Source organism: Pseudopipra pipra, chromosome 2, assembly GCF_036250125.1.
Source record: "Pseudopipra pipra isolate bDixPip1 chromosome 2, bDixPip1.hap1, whole genome shotgun sequence".
Taxonomy (NCBI): Eukaryota; Metazoa; Chordata; class Aves; order Passeriformes; family Pipridae; genus Pseudopipra; species Pseudopipra pipra.
This window is the reverse complement of record NC_087550.1, coordinates 42,906,663-42,914,029: the sequence shown is the minus strand read 5'-3', so window position 1 is coordinate 42,914,029 and position 7,367 is coordinate 42,906,663. Positions and strand designations below refer to the sequence as shown.

The following is a 7,367-nucleotide window of genomic DNA, read 5'->3' as shown; positions in this document are numbered from 1 at the left end:
GCCTTGCTTCCCAGAAAGGGGAGGAAAAAACCCCAAGCAGCCAAAGCTATAGCAAAAATATATTTTACATATAAAACAGATATATACAGTGAGAATACTATATACCTATAACCCCAGAAACCTTAAATAGCTTCTTAAAAGGGAAGAAGGAAGGGAGAAGGGAAAAAGGACAAAATAGGATGAAAAGGGACAGAAACAAAACAGGTATACGCAATCTAAAAACCCGGTAACCAGCAAAATAAAGAACTTGCAAAATCTCACCACTTCCCTTGAGAGAAGCAGGACGGCTGGACATGGCCCAGCACTCTCCCCTCACATGGTGGCAGACAACAGCAGTCACTACAGGCCTCAACTTCAGATAAGCAAGACCACATACAGATCTTCTGTTCTCGAACCTCGCTGGAAGAGAAGAGAGCTAAGATCTCTCTGGTCGGCTTATTTATACCTCAGGTTACGTAAAGGAATAGCATGGAATACTTCCTGGGTCACCTTTCTAGTTCTGGTCTACAGGAAGGTGTAGGGTGAACACTATCACAATTTGCTGCTGAGAAACTAAAACCTAAATACGTATACTCAAATGGAAAATTGTCAGAAACATTGTTTGACAAAGTTGCTTAGGAGAATACATTGAAATATTCCTAGATGTGATAGAAAGCATGGTGAAATTTAAAGAAACTGGCTTTTGGGAAAATAATACTTGACTGCAGGATGGTCTCAAAAAAGGAAAAAAAAATCAATCAACCTTGAGACACTCAGTATTTTGTTAAAGTTGAACAAACAATAAATATTTTTATTGTTATATAAATTAAAGTATAATAAGCCTAATTTCAAATCTGTTAAAAACAACAGAAATCTTATTGCCTAGTGAAAAGCTTTCCATTATTTTCATGAAAAGTTTACCTTTCCCCACCAATTAAGTTTAGGTGAATATATGAATGAAATATAACTTACTTGGAAAATGTAAAAAAAAAAAAATATAAAAATAACAAATATTAAAATAATTTAAAAAATTAAGTCTTAAAAATTACAAGTTCTACAGTGAAGAAAGTGCAAATATGTAACATTCCTTTCTGTGCACACAAATGAGATTTTTTATTTATACTCTTTATTTATCCTGTTGCTAGAAAACTACTTCAACCTTAATTTCAGTCAGATCATCTTTAGACATCTAGGCAAAGCCCTAGAATTGCTCCACCAGAGGCAATCTTCAGAGACAGAAAAATTGATAGTTGCTTTTTATTGCTCTTTTTCACTTTGTGAGGTAAATAGTGAGAGAGAATAGTGACTTTTATAGGCTACAAGCACAGTATTCCAGCACTGACTCAGGCAGAACACAATTGACCTGATGCACCCCTTCAACATTGTCTGTACCACAGTCCTGTTCTGGAGTCCTCTCAGCATTTTATCTAAAGGTGTTGTGTGGTAATTTCTGTCCTCACAACAGGCACAACCACCCCAGCCAGAAGATCTCATTTGTTACCTCTTTCCTCTACTTTCTTCAAACATTTCATGCTCAAACATTTTGAGCATGTTCACTTAAATTAACCGTTTCTATGACCAAAATGTCAAAATTGAACGTCTCATTTCATATACCTGAGTCCATGCTGTTGAGATGTGACCTCTATTTGCTGACATACCTTTCTGAGCTGGTTACTCCAACCAAGGGTGATTTTGCCGCTCACTCCCTGCGTGGGTCCCAGTGCTGCTCACAATCCCCTGGAAGTATGTCCTTGTGGAGACCATACTGCTCATTTCATCTTTTGGAGTAAACTGCACTTGGTACCATTGCTTCTTTCAGATATCTTCATTTGCTGTTATTACTATGCTATGAAGTTCCTTTGTCTGGAATAATTATTAGTAAAGAGTTGTTTGGTCACACAAGAGTTAACTAGCCTGGGAGTTAACCAGCCTGCTTAGCTACTCCCTTATGCCAGTTTTATGAAGATATAAGCTGGTTTTGTTTGGTTCTTTTTCAGCAAAGGGGAAACAATGCAAACCTGTACTAGCCTGTGATGACACAGAAGTTACTTGGCACAGCAGCTGATGCAGAGCACACCCCAGTGCCCAAGACAGTGAGATCTGCTGGCCAGACTTCAACACAACGTTCTTGAAGAACTGAGGGCAGAGCCACATCTTGGTGGTTAATTAGCCCTCCCTACCAGGGTGAATGAGGTGGAGGTAAGAAATAGGTGCTTCCATATGATCCTAAGGCTGCACAGAGAGGGCTTTATTGTCTTCAGTGAACAGCAGACTTGTGCTGGGGAAAACACACTTTTTTTACTTCTTACAGAAGAGCTGTATTTTCTGAGACAGCTTGACAAAGCCCAGGATCATACAGGCAAGTAAGCAGTCTAAAACACCCTTTGTCCTCATGTAAAAGAAGTCTACGAGCTTTCTCAAACATACAGAGGAAGACTATTTGGCTGTAATACTGGATTTGAAACAATCTAGCCAAAATATGATAGACATGGAAATCCAGTATACCAGTCAAAAAACTTCCCAGTACATTTATAATTAAATATAGCACTTAGGAATGAAAAGATTCTGTTATCCTTCTTATTGGGTTTATGTAGGTTTGGCTTTGGACTATTAGCTATTTATAGAAATATGAAATAATAATCTAGATAATAATATGAATTCTGATGGTTAATTTTAGGATGCTCCTTGGTACTAGGGTCCTCCTATGTCCTGGGACAGATACAGGAATACCACTGGTCAGGGACTGCTGCCTGCTGACTGTGGGATGGACTGTAAATCACTGCCAGGTACATCATTTAAGAATAAGTAGCTACATAAAGATTATTTGTGAATTTTGATGGGGCTGTGAAGCCAAGTGGAAAGCTACAATTTTTTAGGGTCAAAGAAATAAGAAGGCTCATTTTCTGCTTGAAGGTACTGGGTGAAAATGTGTAAAAATCTGCTTTCCAAGAAAAATCTTTTGGTAAAATTATGGATTCTGAATACAAGCTCCATTTATTTGTTCACAGACTTGAAGTTTTATAGGCAGAGTTATAAATTCATAACAGTTTTCCTGAGTGCTGATATTTTCCATTTTGGAATACTGGTGAAATGCAAGATGTTCACAGGCACAATTATCATTGTATATTTATAAGAAGGGCTCAGCATTGTGACAGCATTTGAATATAAAATCCAAGATACTTGCATATTCCTTAGGTACATAATTGATTGTGTGTCTTTATTTTGCATCCAAATATGTTTTAATCTTTGTTGAAAATTCCCTATGAAATTTACTATTTCTGATCAAATTTTGAAAACAAAATTACTGCCTTTGTGCTTGTATAAATAATAGATACGATGCAGTTTAGATGCAATCAAACATTTAAGCTAATGTTAAAGGGAAAGCAAGCAAAAAACTGACACAAAATCTGGATAGTATGTCACAAAAGTGCAATACATTTAAGATCACGGGGAGAGTAAAGGGCTAAGAGACCAGTGGCTTAAAAATATTATTCAGCTTTTTAGGTAAGGAATTGTTCTTTTTAGCTGGTATTCCATGGTGTCTTACAACAGCCTTGGTTCTTGTCTTTCCAGTCAATCAACGATGGGACAGGCAATCTATTAGCTCCCTAGATGAGACTTCTCAGCGATAACTGCCTGACGCTACTCTGATATGCTCTGAAGCCAGAGTACCATGGGCGTTGGAAGAGGTCATATAACATTGAAAGAGAAAGAACGAAGCAGGCCTTTTCCTGTCAGCCACTCAGTTTGAGGCCCCCAGTCTGCTACTCGCCTGGACTTTCCTTAGCCCTAACCCAGAACGATTAATTTCCCGGTATGAGTACTGCATCACTGTAAAAGATCATGGAGTGCCACGTAAATGGTGTTACCTATCCCTTCTTGTCTCTAAAAGTCATTCAACATCCTTAGTCCTCTAGCTTCTTGTAGCATGAAATTGCTCAGAAATAACCACAGTGCTCATCGTAACACTATATGTCCAGAAACATAGGGAATCATTTCCCACTCTAGAACACAATATAACACAGAGAAAAACCCCTCTTTCTATCCATAGGGCACAATTAATATCCAGTAAGCTAATGCCTGTCAGGACTGCTACATTCTTCATTTCTAACCCTCAGGTCAGGCAAAGCTTGCAACCAGGACAGTAAATTTCTCCTGTAGATAGGACAGGGAACTGAATTTATTTCTTTGCTAGGTTTTCCAGGGCCTTATATGCCAGAGCTACATTCACTTTATTCTGGAAATTTACTATAGGCTGAAGTTAAGGTTAGCAATCCAGGTGCCTAAGGAATTCTAGGATATTTGGTATGTTAAACATTATTTTTGATTTTTTTTTTTTATTCTTTTGCCAGCTATGTGACATTCCTCAGAGACTGTGAAGGGTTTAAAGCCAAATAAATGGAAAATTAATGTACCTGAAAATCCAGCAATTGTCCAGATAAAACTGTTGGAGGATAAAGCAACAACAGTATTGAAATTACTTCATTATTAATTAACTTGGTTTATTCATATCAAAGAATTAATGCAGTTAAAAAGACAGGATTTTTTCTGATCTAATCCAATCTTCCTGTATCAATTATATGCATACTTCATATTTCATATCTCAGAGCTGTAAAAATAATTTAAACACTTCAGGCTGCAGATCAATGCTTTGTTATATTTGGAAACATTTTGCTTATATTCAGTAAAATGTATTATTTTCTAAATCTGCAAATTTATCAAGTGTGAGAGCCACTGAGCAGTATCTAATACATATACACCCTGCCGGATAATCTCCTTTATACTTGACATCTTCTTGTTAAAAAAGTAATAAAGTAATTTATCACGAAGTTCAATTTGTTTGGTTGAAGAGAAATACTTTTACGTAAGTCTGTCACTGAAAATGATGGAATAGTCTATTGGAATGAACACAATTTTGAAAACATAGATAAACTGAATTAGAGGCAATTACCATCCAGCTAATCTGAACAGACAGCACGTCTACACAACAAATTCAGAGTAAATAACATCTGTTCATCTTGTGACTAGTGTTTCCTTTTTTCACTGTCAATCTAGCATGGTAAAGCAAACTTTTGAAAAATCAGTATTAGAACAGATTGTTTGAATAATTTGAATTTATCCTGCAAAAAAAAGCCAAAGTCAGGTGAACAAAAGAAGAGTTATTATGGTCTGGGATGATCTTAAGGCAGTGTTTACATATGGCCCCATTCATACTGTCTCTAGACCTTCATATTTGGGAGTATCCAGCGCAGATACCCAGGTATCAGATGTGAGTCAACTCAGAGCAAGACACAGAGTTACTTGGTTTGCCCATGGGCAGGACCACACTAAGAACTAACTCAAGTTTGAAAGCAAGTTAGCTGCAAGATTGCACTTTCCTATTTGAATTGAGGAACATAGAGATCTGTTAATTTATTGCTCTCCAAATAACACTGTTTCACACCTGGAGGCATACCCAAATGCAAAAATGCACAATTTCCTAGGAAATAGCCCTACTCTTTTATATTAATCTCCAAAAGGAAAATTGCCATGGTATGTACCTCTTTCTAATTATAAGCTTGTTGCTTAAAAATAGCTATTTTTAATAATAAAACAAACAAACATCTTTCACACTAATTTTCAGCTGTAGAAAGTCACTGTACTGCATCTATACAGGAATTACAGAAACTTATTCTATCTTCTATACCTGGTGCGTGACTAAGGAAAGACATTTTATCTGTATATGCCTCATTTTATTCCTCCACAAATGGAAATAAAGACACTTTTCTTTTTCTCATAGAATCTTTAAAAATCTTGTAATAAAATGTTCTAGAAAACAGCCTGTTACTCCTAAACTGGTCGTTCCGCACTATTTTCTGTAAGCAGTGCATGTGTTTGTGACAGACAACTGGAAGTAAGTCCTTAAATCACTGAGTTCAGTCCCTTGCTTGGATTATATCATCATTGCATCATCTTTCTCAGAAAGCAATTGAGCTCTACCTTGAAACTAGTTAGATGACTTCTGTTGAAAGTCTCATTAATTGTGTGTAATAATGATAAGGATTTTTTTTAACTTTTATTATTTTGAGTCTAAGTGCACTCCTGCTCAGTATATATCCATGTGGGCTTTTTTGGGCTTTTTTTTCCTCCCTGTAATACTGTGCTTCGGTTTAAATATGTGTTCATCCTGTAGCATATGCCACATCTTCCTTCAGCACTGCCAAGGGGTGAACACAGGCATTTGCAGAACACCAGAAGAAGTCTCACAAAAGCCACAAAAACCATTAATACTTCTCAGAAAAGCTGTCAACATTCTTTTTACCTGCACTGAACTTCAGTCTGCCATGCGGGTAAAATAGGCGAGTAGCCTCTGCTGGAAGTACCTCTCCCAAAATGTCTTAGGAAAACCTTTACTTTTTTTTTCCCCACCTCTCTGTGGTATCTCAGAAGATACCTGTGCTCACATAACACCATTTCTATGCCTCATTCAGCTTCAGCTGATGAATTCTTTATTACTGCAGAAATCTTCTTATGAGTCCTTAAGCACACAGCCTTCCATCTTATACACCATTAAATTTAATCCCATTTTCACCACTGCAGTCCCCAACATCATGCTGTTCTTCCTGACCTGACTATTTATTGACAAAGTCAAGCTAGAAGAAAGTTTTGTCATCACAGGCTTGGTTTTGCGCTCAGAAAATTAATGAAAATATTAATAAATTACTCCTATGAGCAATTTTTTAGGATCCTCACTGTTGCCTTTCTCTGGTGATTTATCCTCTGGAGAACACCATTTTCATTTTGTCTTTGAGCAGTTCTCCTCCTACCTTCAGTTAGTTACACTAATATATTACCCACATTACAATTAGCTCTCTTGTTCTTCAGTCTCACTGTGATATTCTTAATGTAAAATGCCTTCTATATTTAATTTAAGAAATAATTTTATTTTTTAAAGAAAATTCAGAATTGCTTGACATAATTTATGTATCACTGTGTGTTTCGTTCAAAATTTGTTTCAAAGCTGTGCAATCTAATTCATCCTTCAAACTTAAACACCTGACTTGGACTTTCAAATTTTAATGAATCAGTTATCCTAAAAATGCCTAAATTCACCACATGCAAGAGAGAAAAGCTGACATTTTAGTAATTCTTCGGAGAAAAAGCCTGTCTACATTACTAGGATGTTAAAACAGAGGCTTTCTAAAAGTCTTCAAATACCATTTAAAAACTGTAAAAAAAAGATTTTATATAATTTTATATCTTTGACTCGTCTTTCTTATTTTCATTATTCTTAAAACTGTATTGGTGCTTTTTTTTCTATAATTTCCCTCCATGTGAGAGTGAAATTCATCTCAACTAATATTAATTGTCCAAAGTATGTATGCCTAGTACAAGGCAGACTGTCCAAA

The 7,367-nt window shown here is 36.3% G+C and overlaps 1 long non-coding RNA gene across 1 annotated transcript; it reads left to right on the top strand.

The window, feature by feature from the left end:
- Positions 1–1,637: 1,637 nt before the first annotated feature.
- Positions 1,638–5,813, top strand: LOC135409541 (uncharacterized). Its single transcript, XR_010428255.1, has 4 exons — positions 1,638–1,722; positions 1,977–2,178; positions 2,657–2,765; positions 4,332–5,813. It is a non-coding gene; the product is annotated as an uncharacterized LOC135409541 (long non-coding RNA).
- The last annotated feature ends 1,554 nt before the right edge of the window (positions 5,814–7,367 follow it).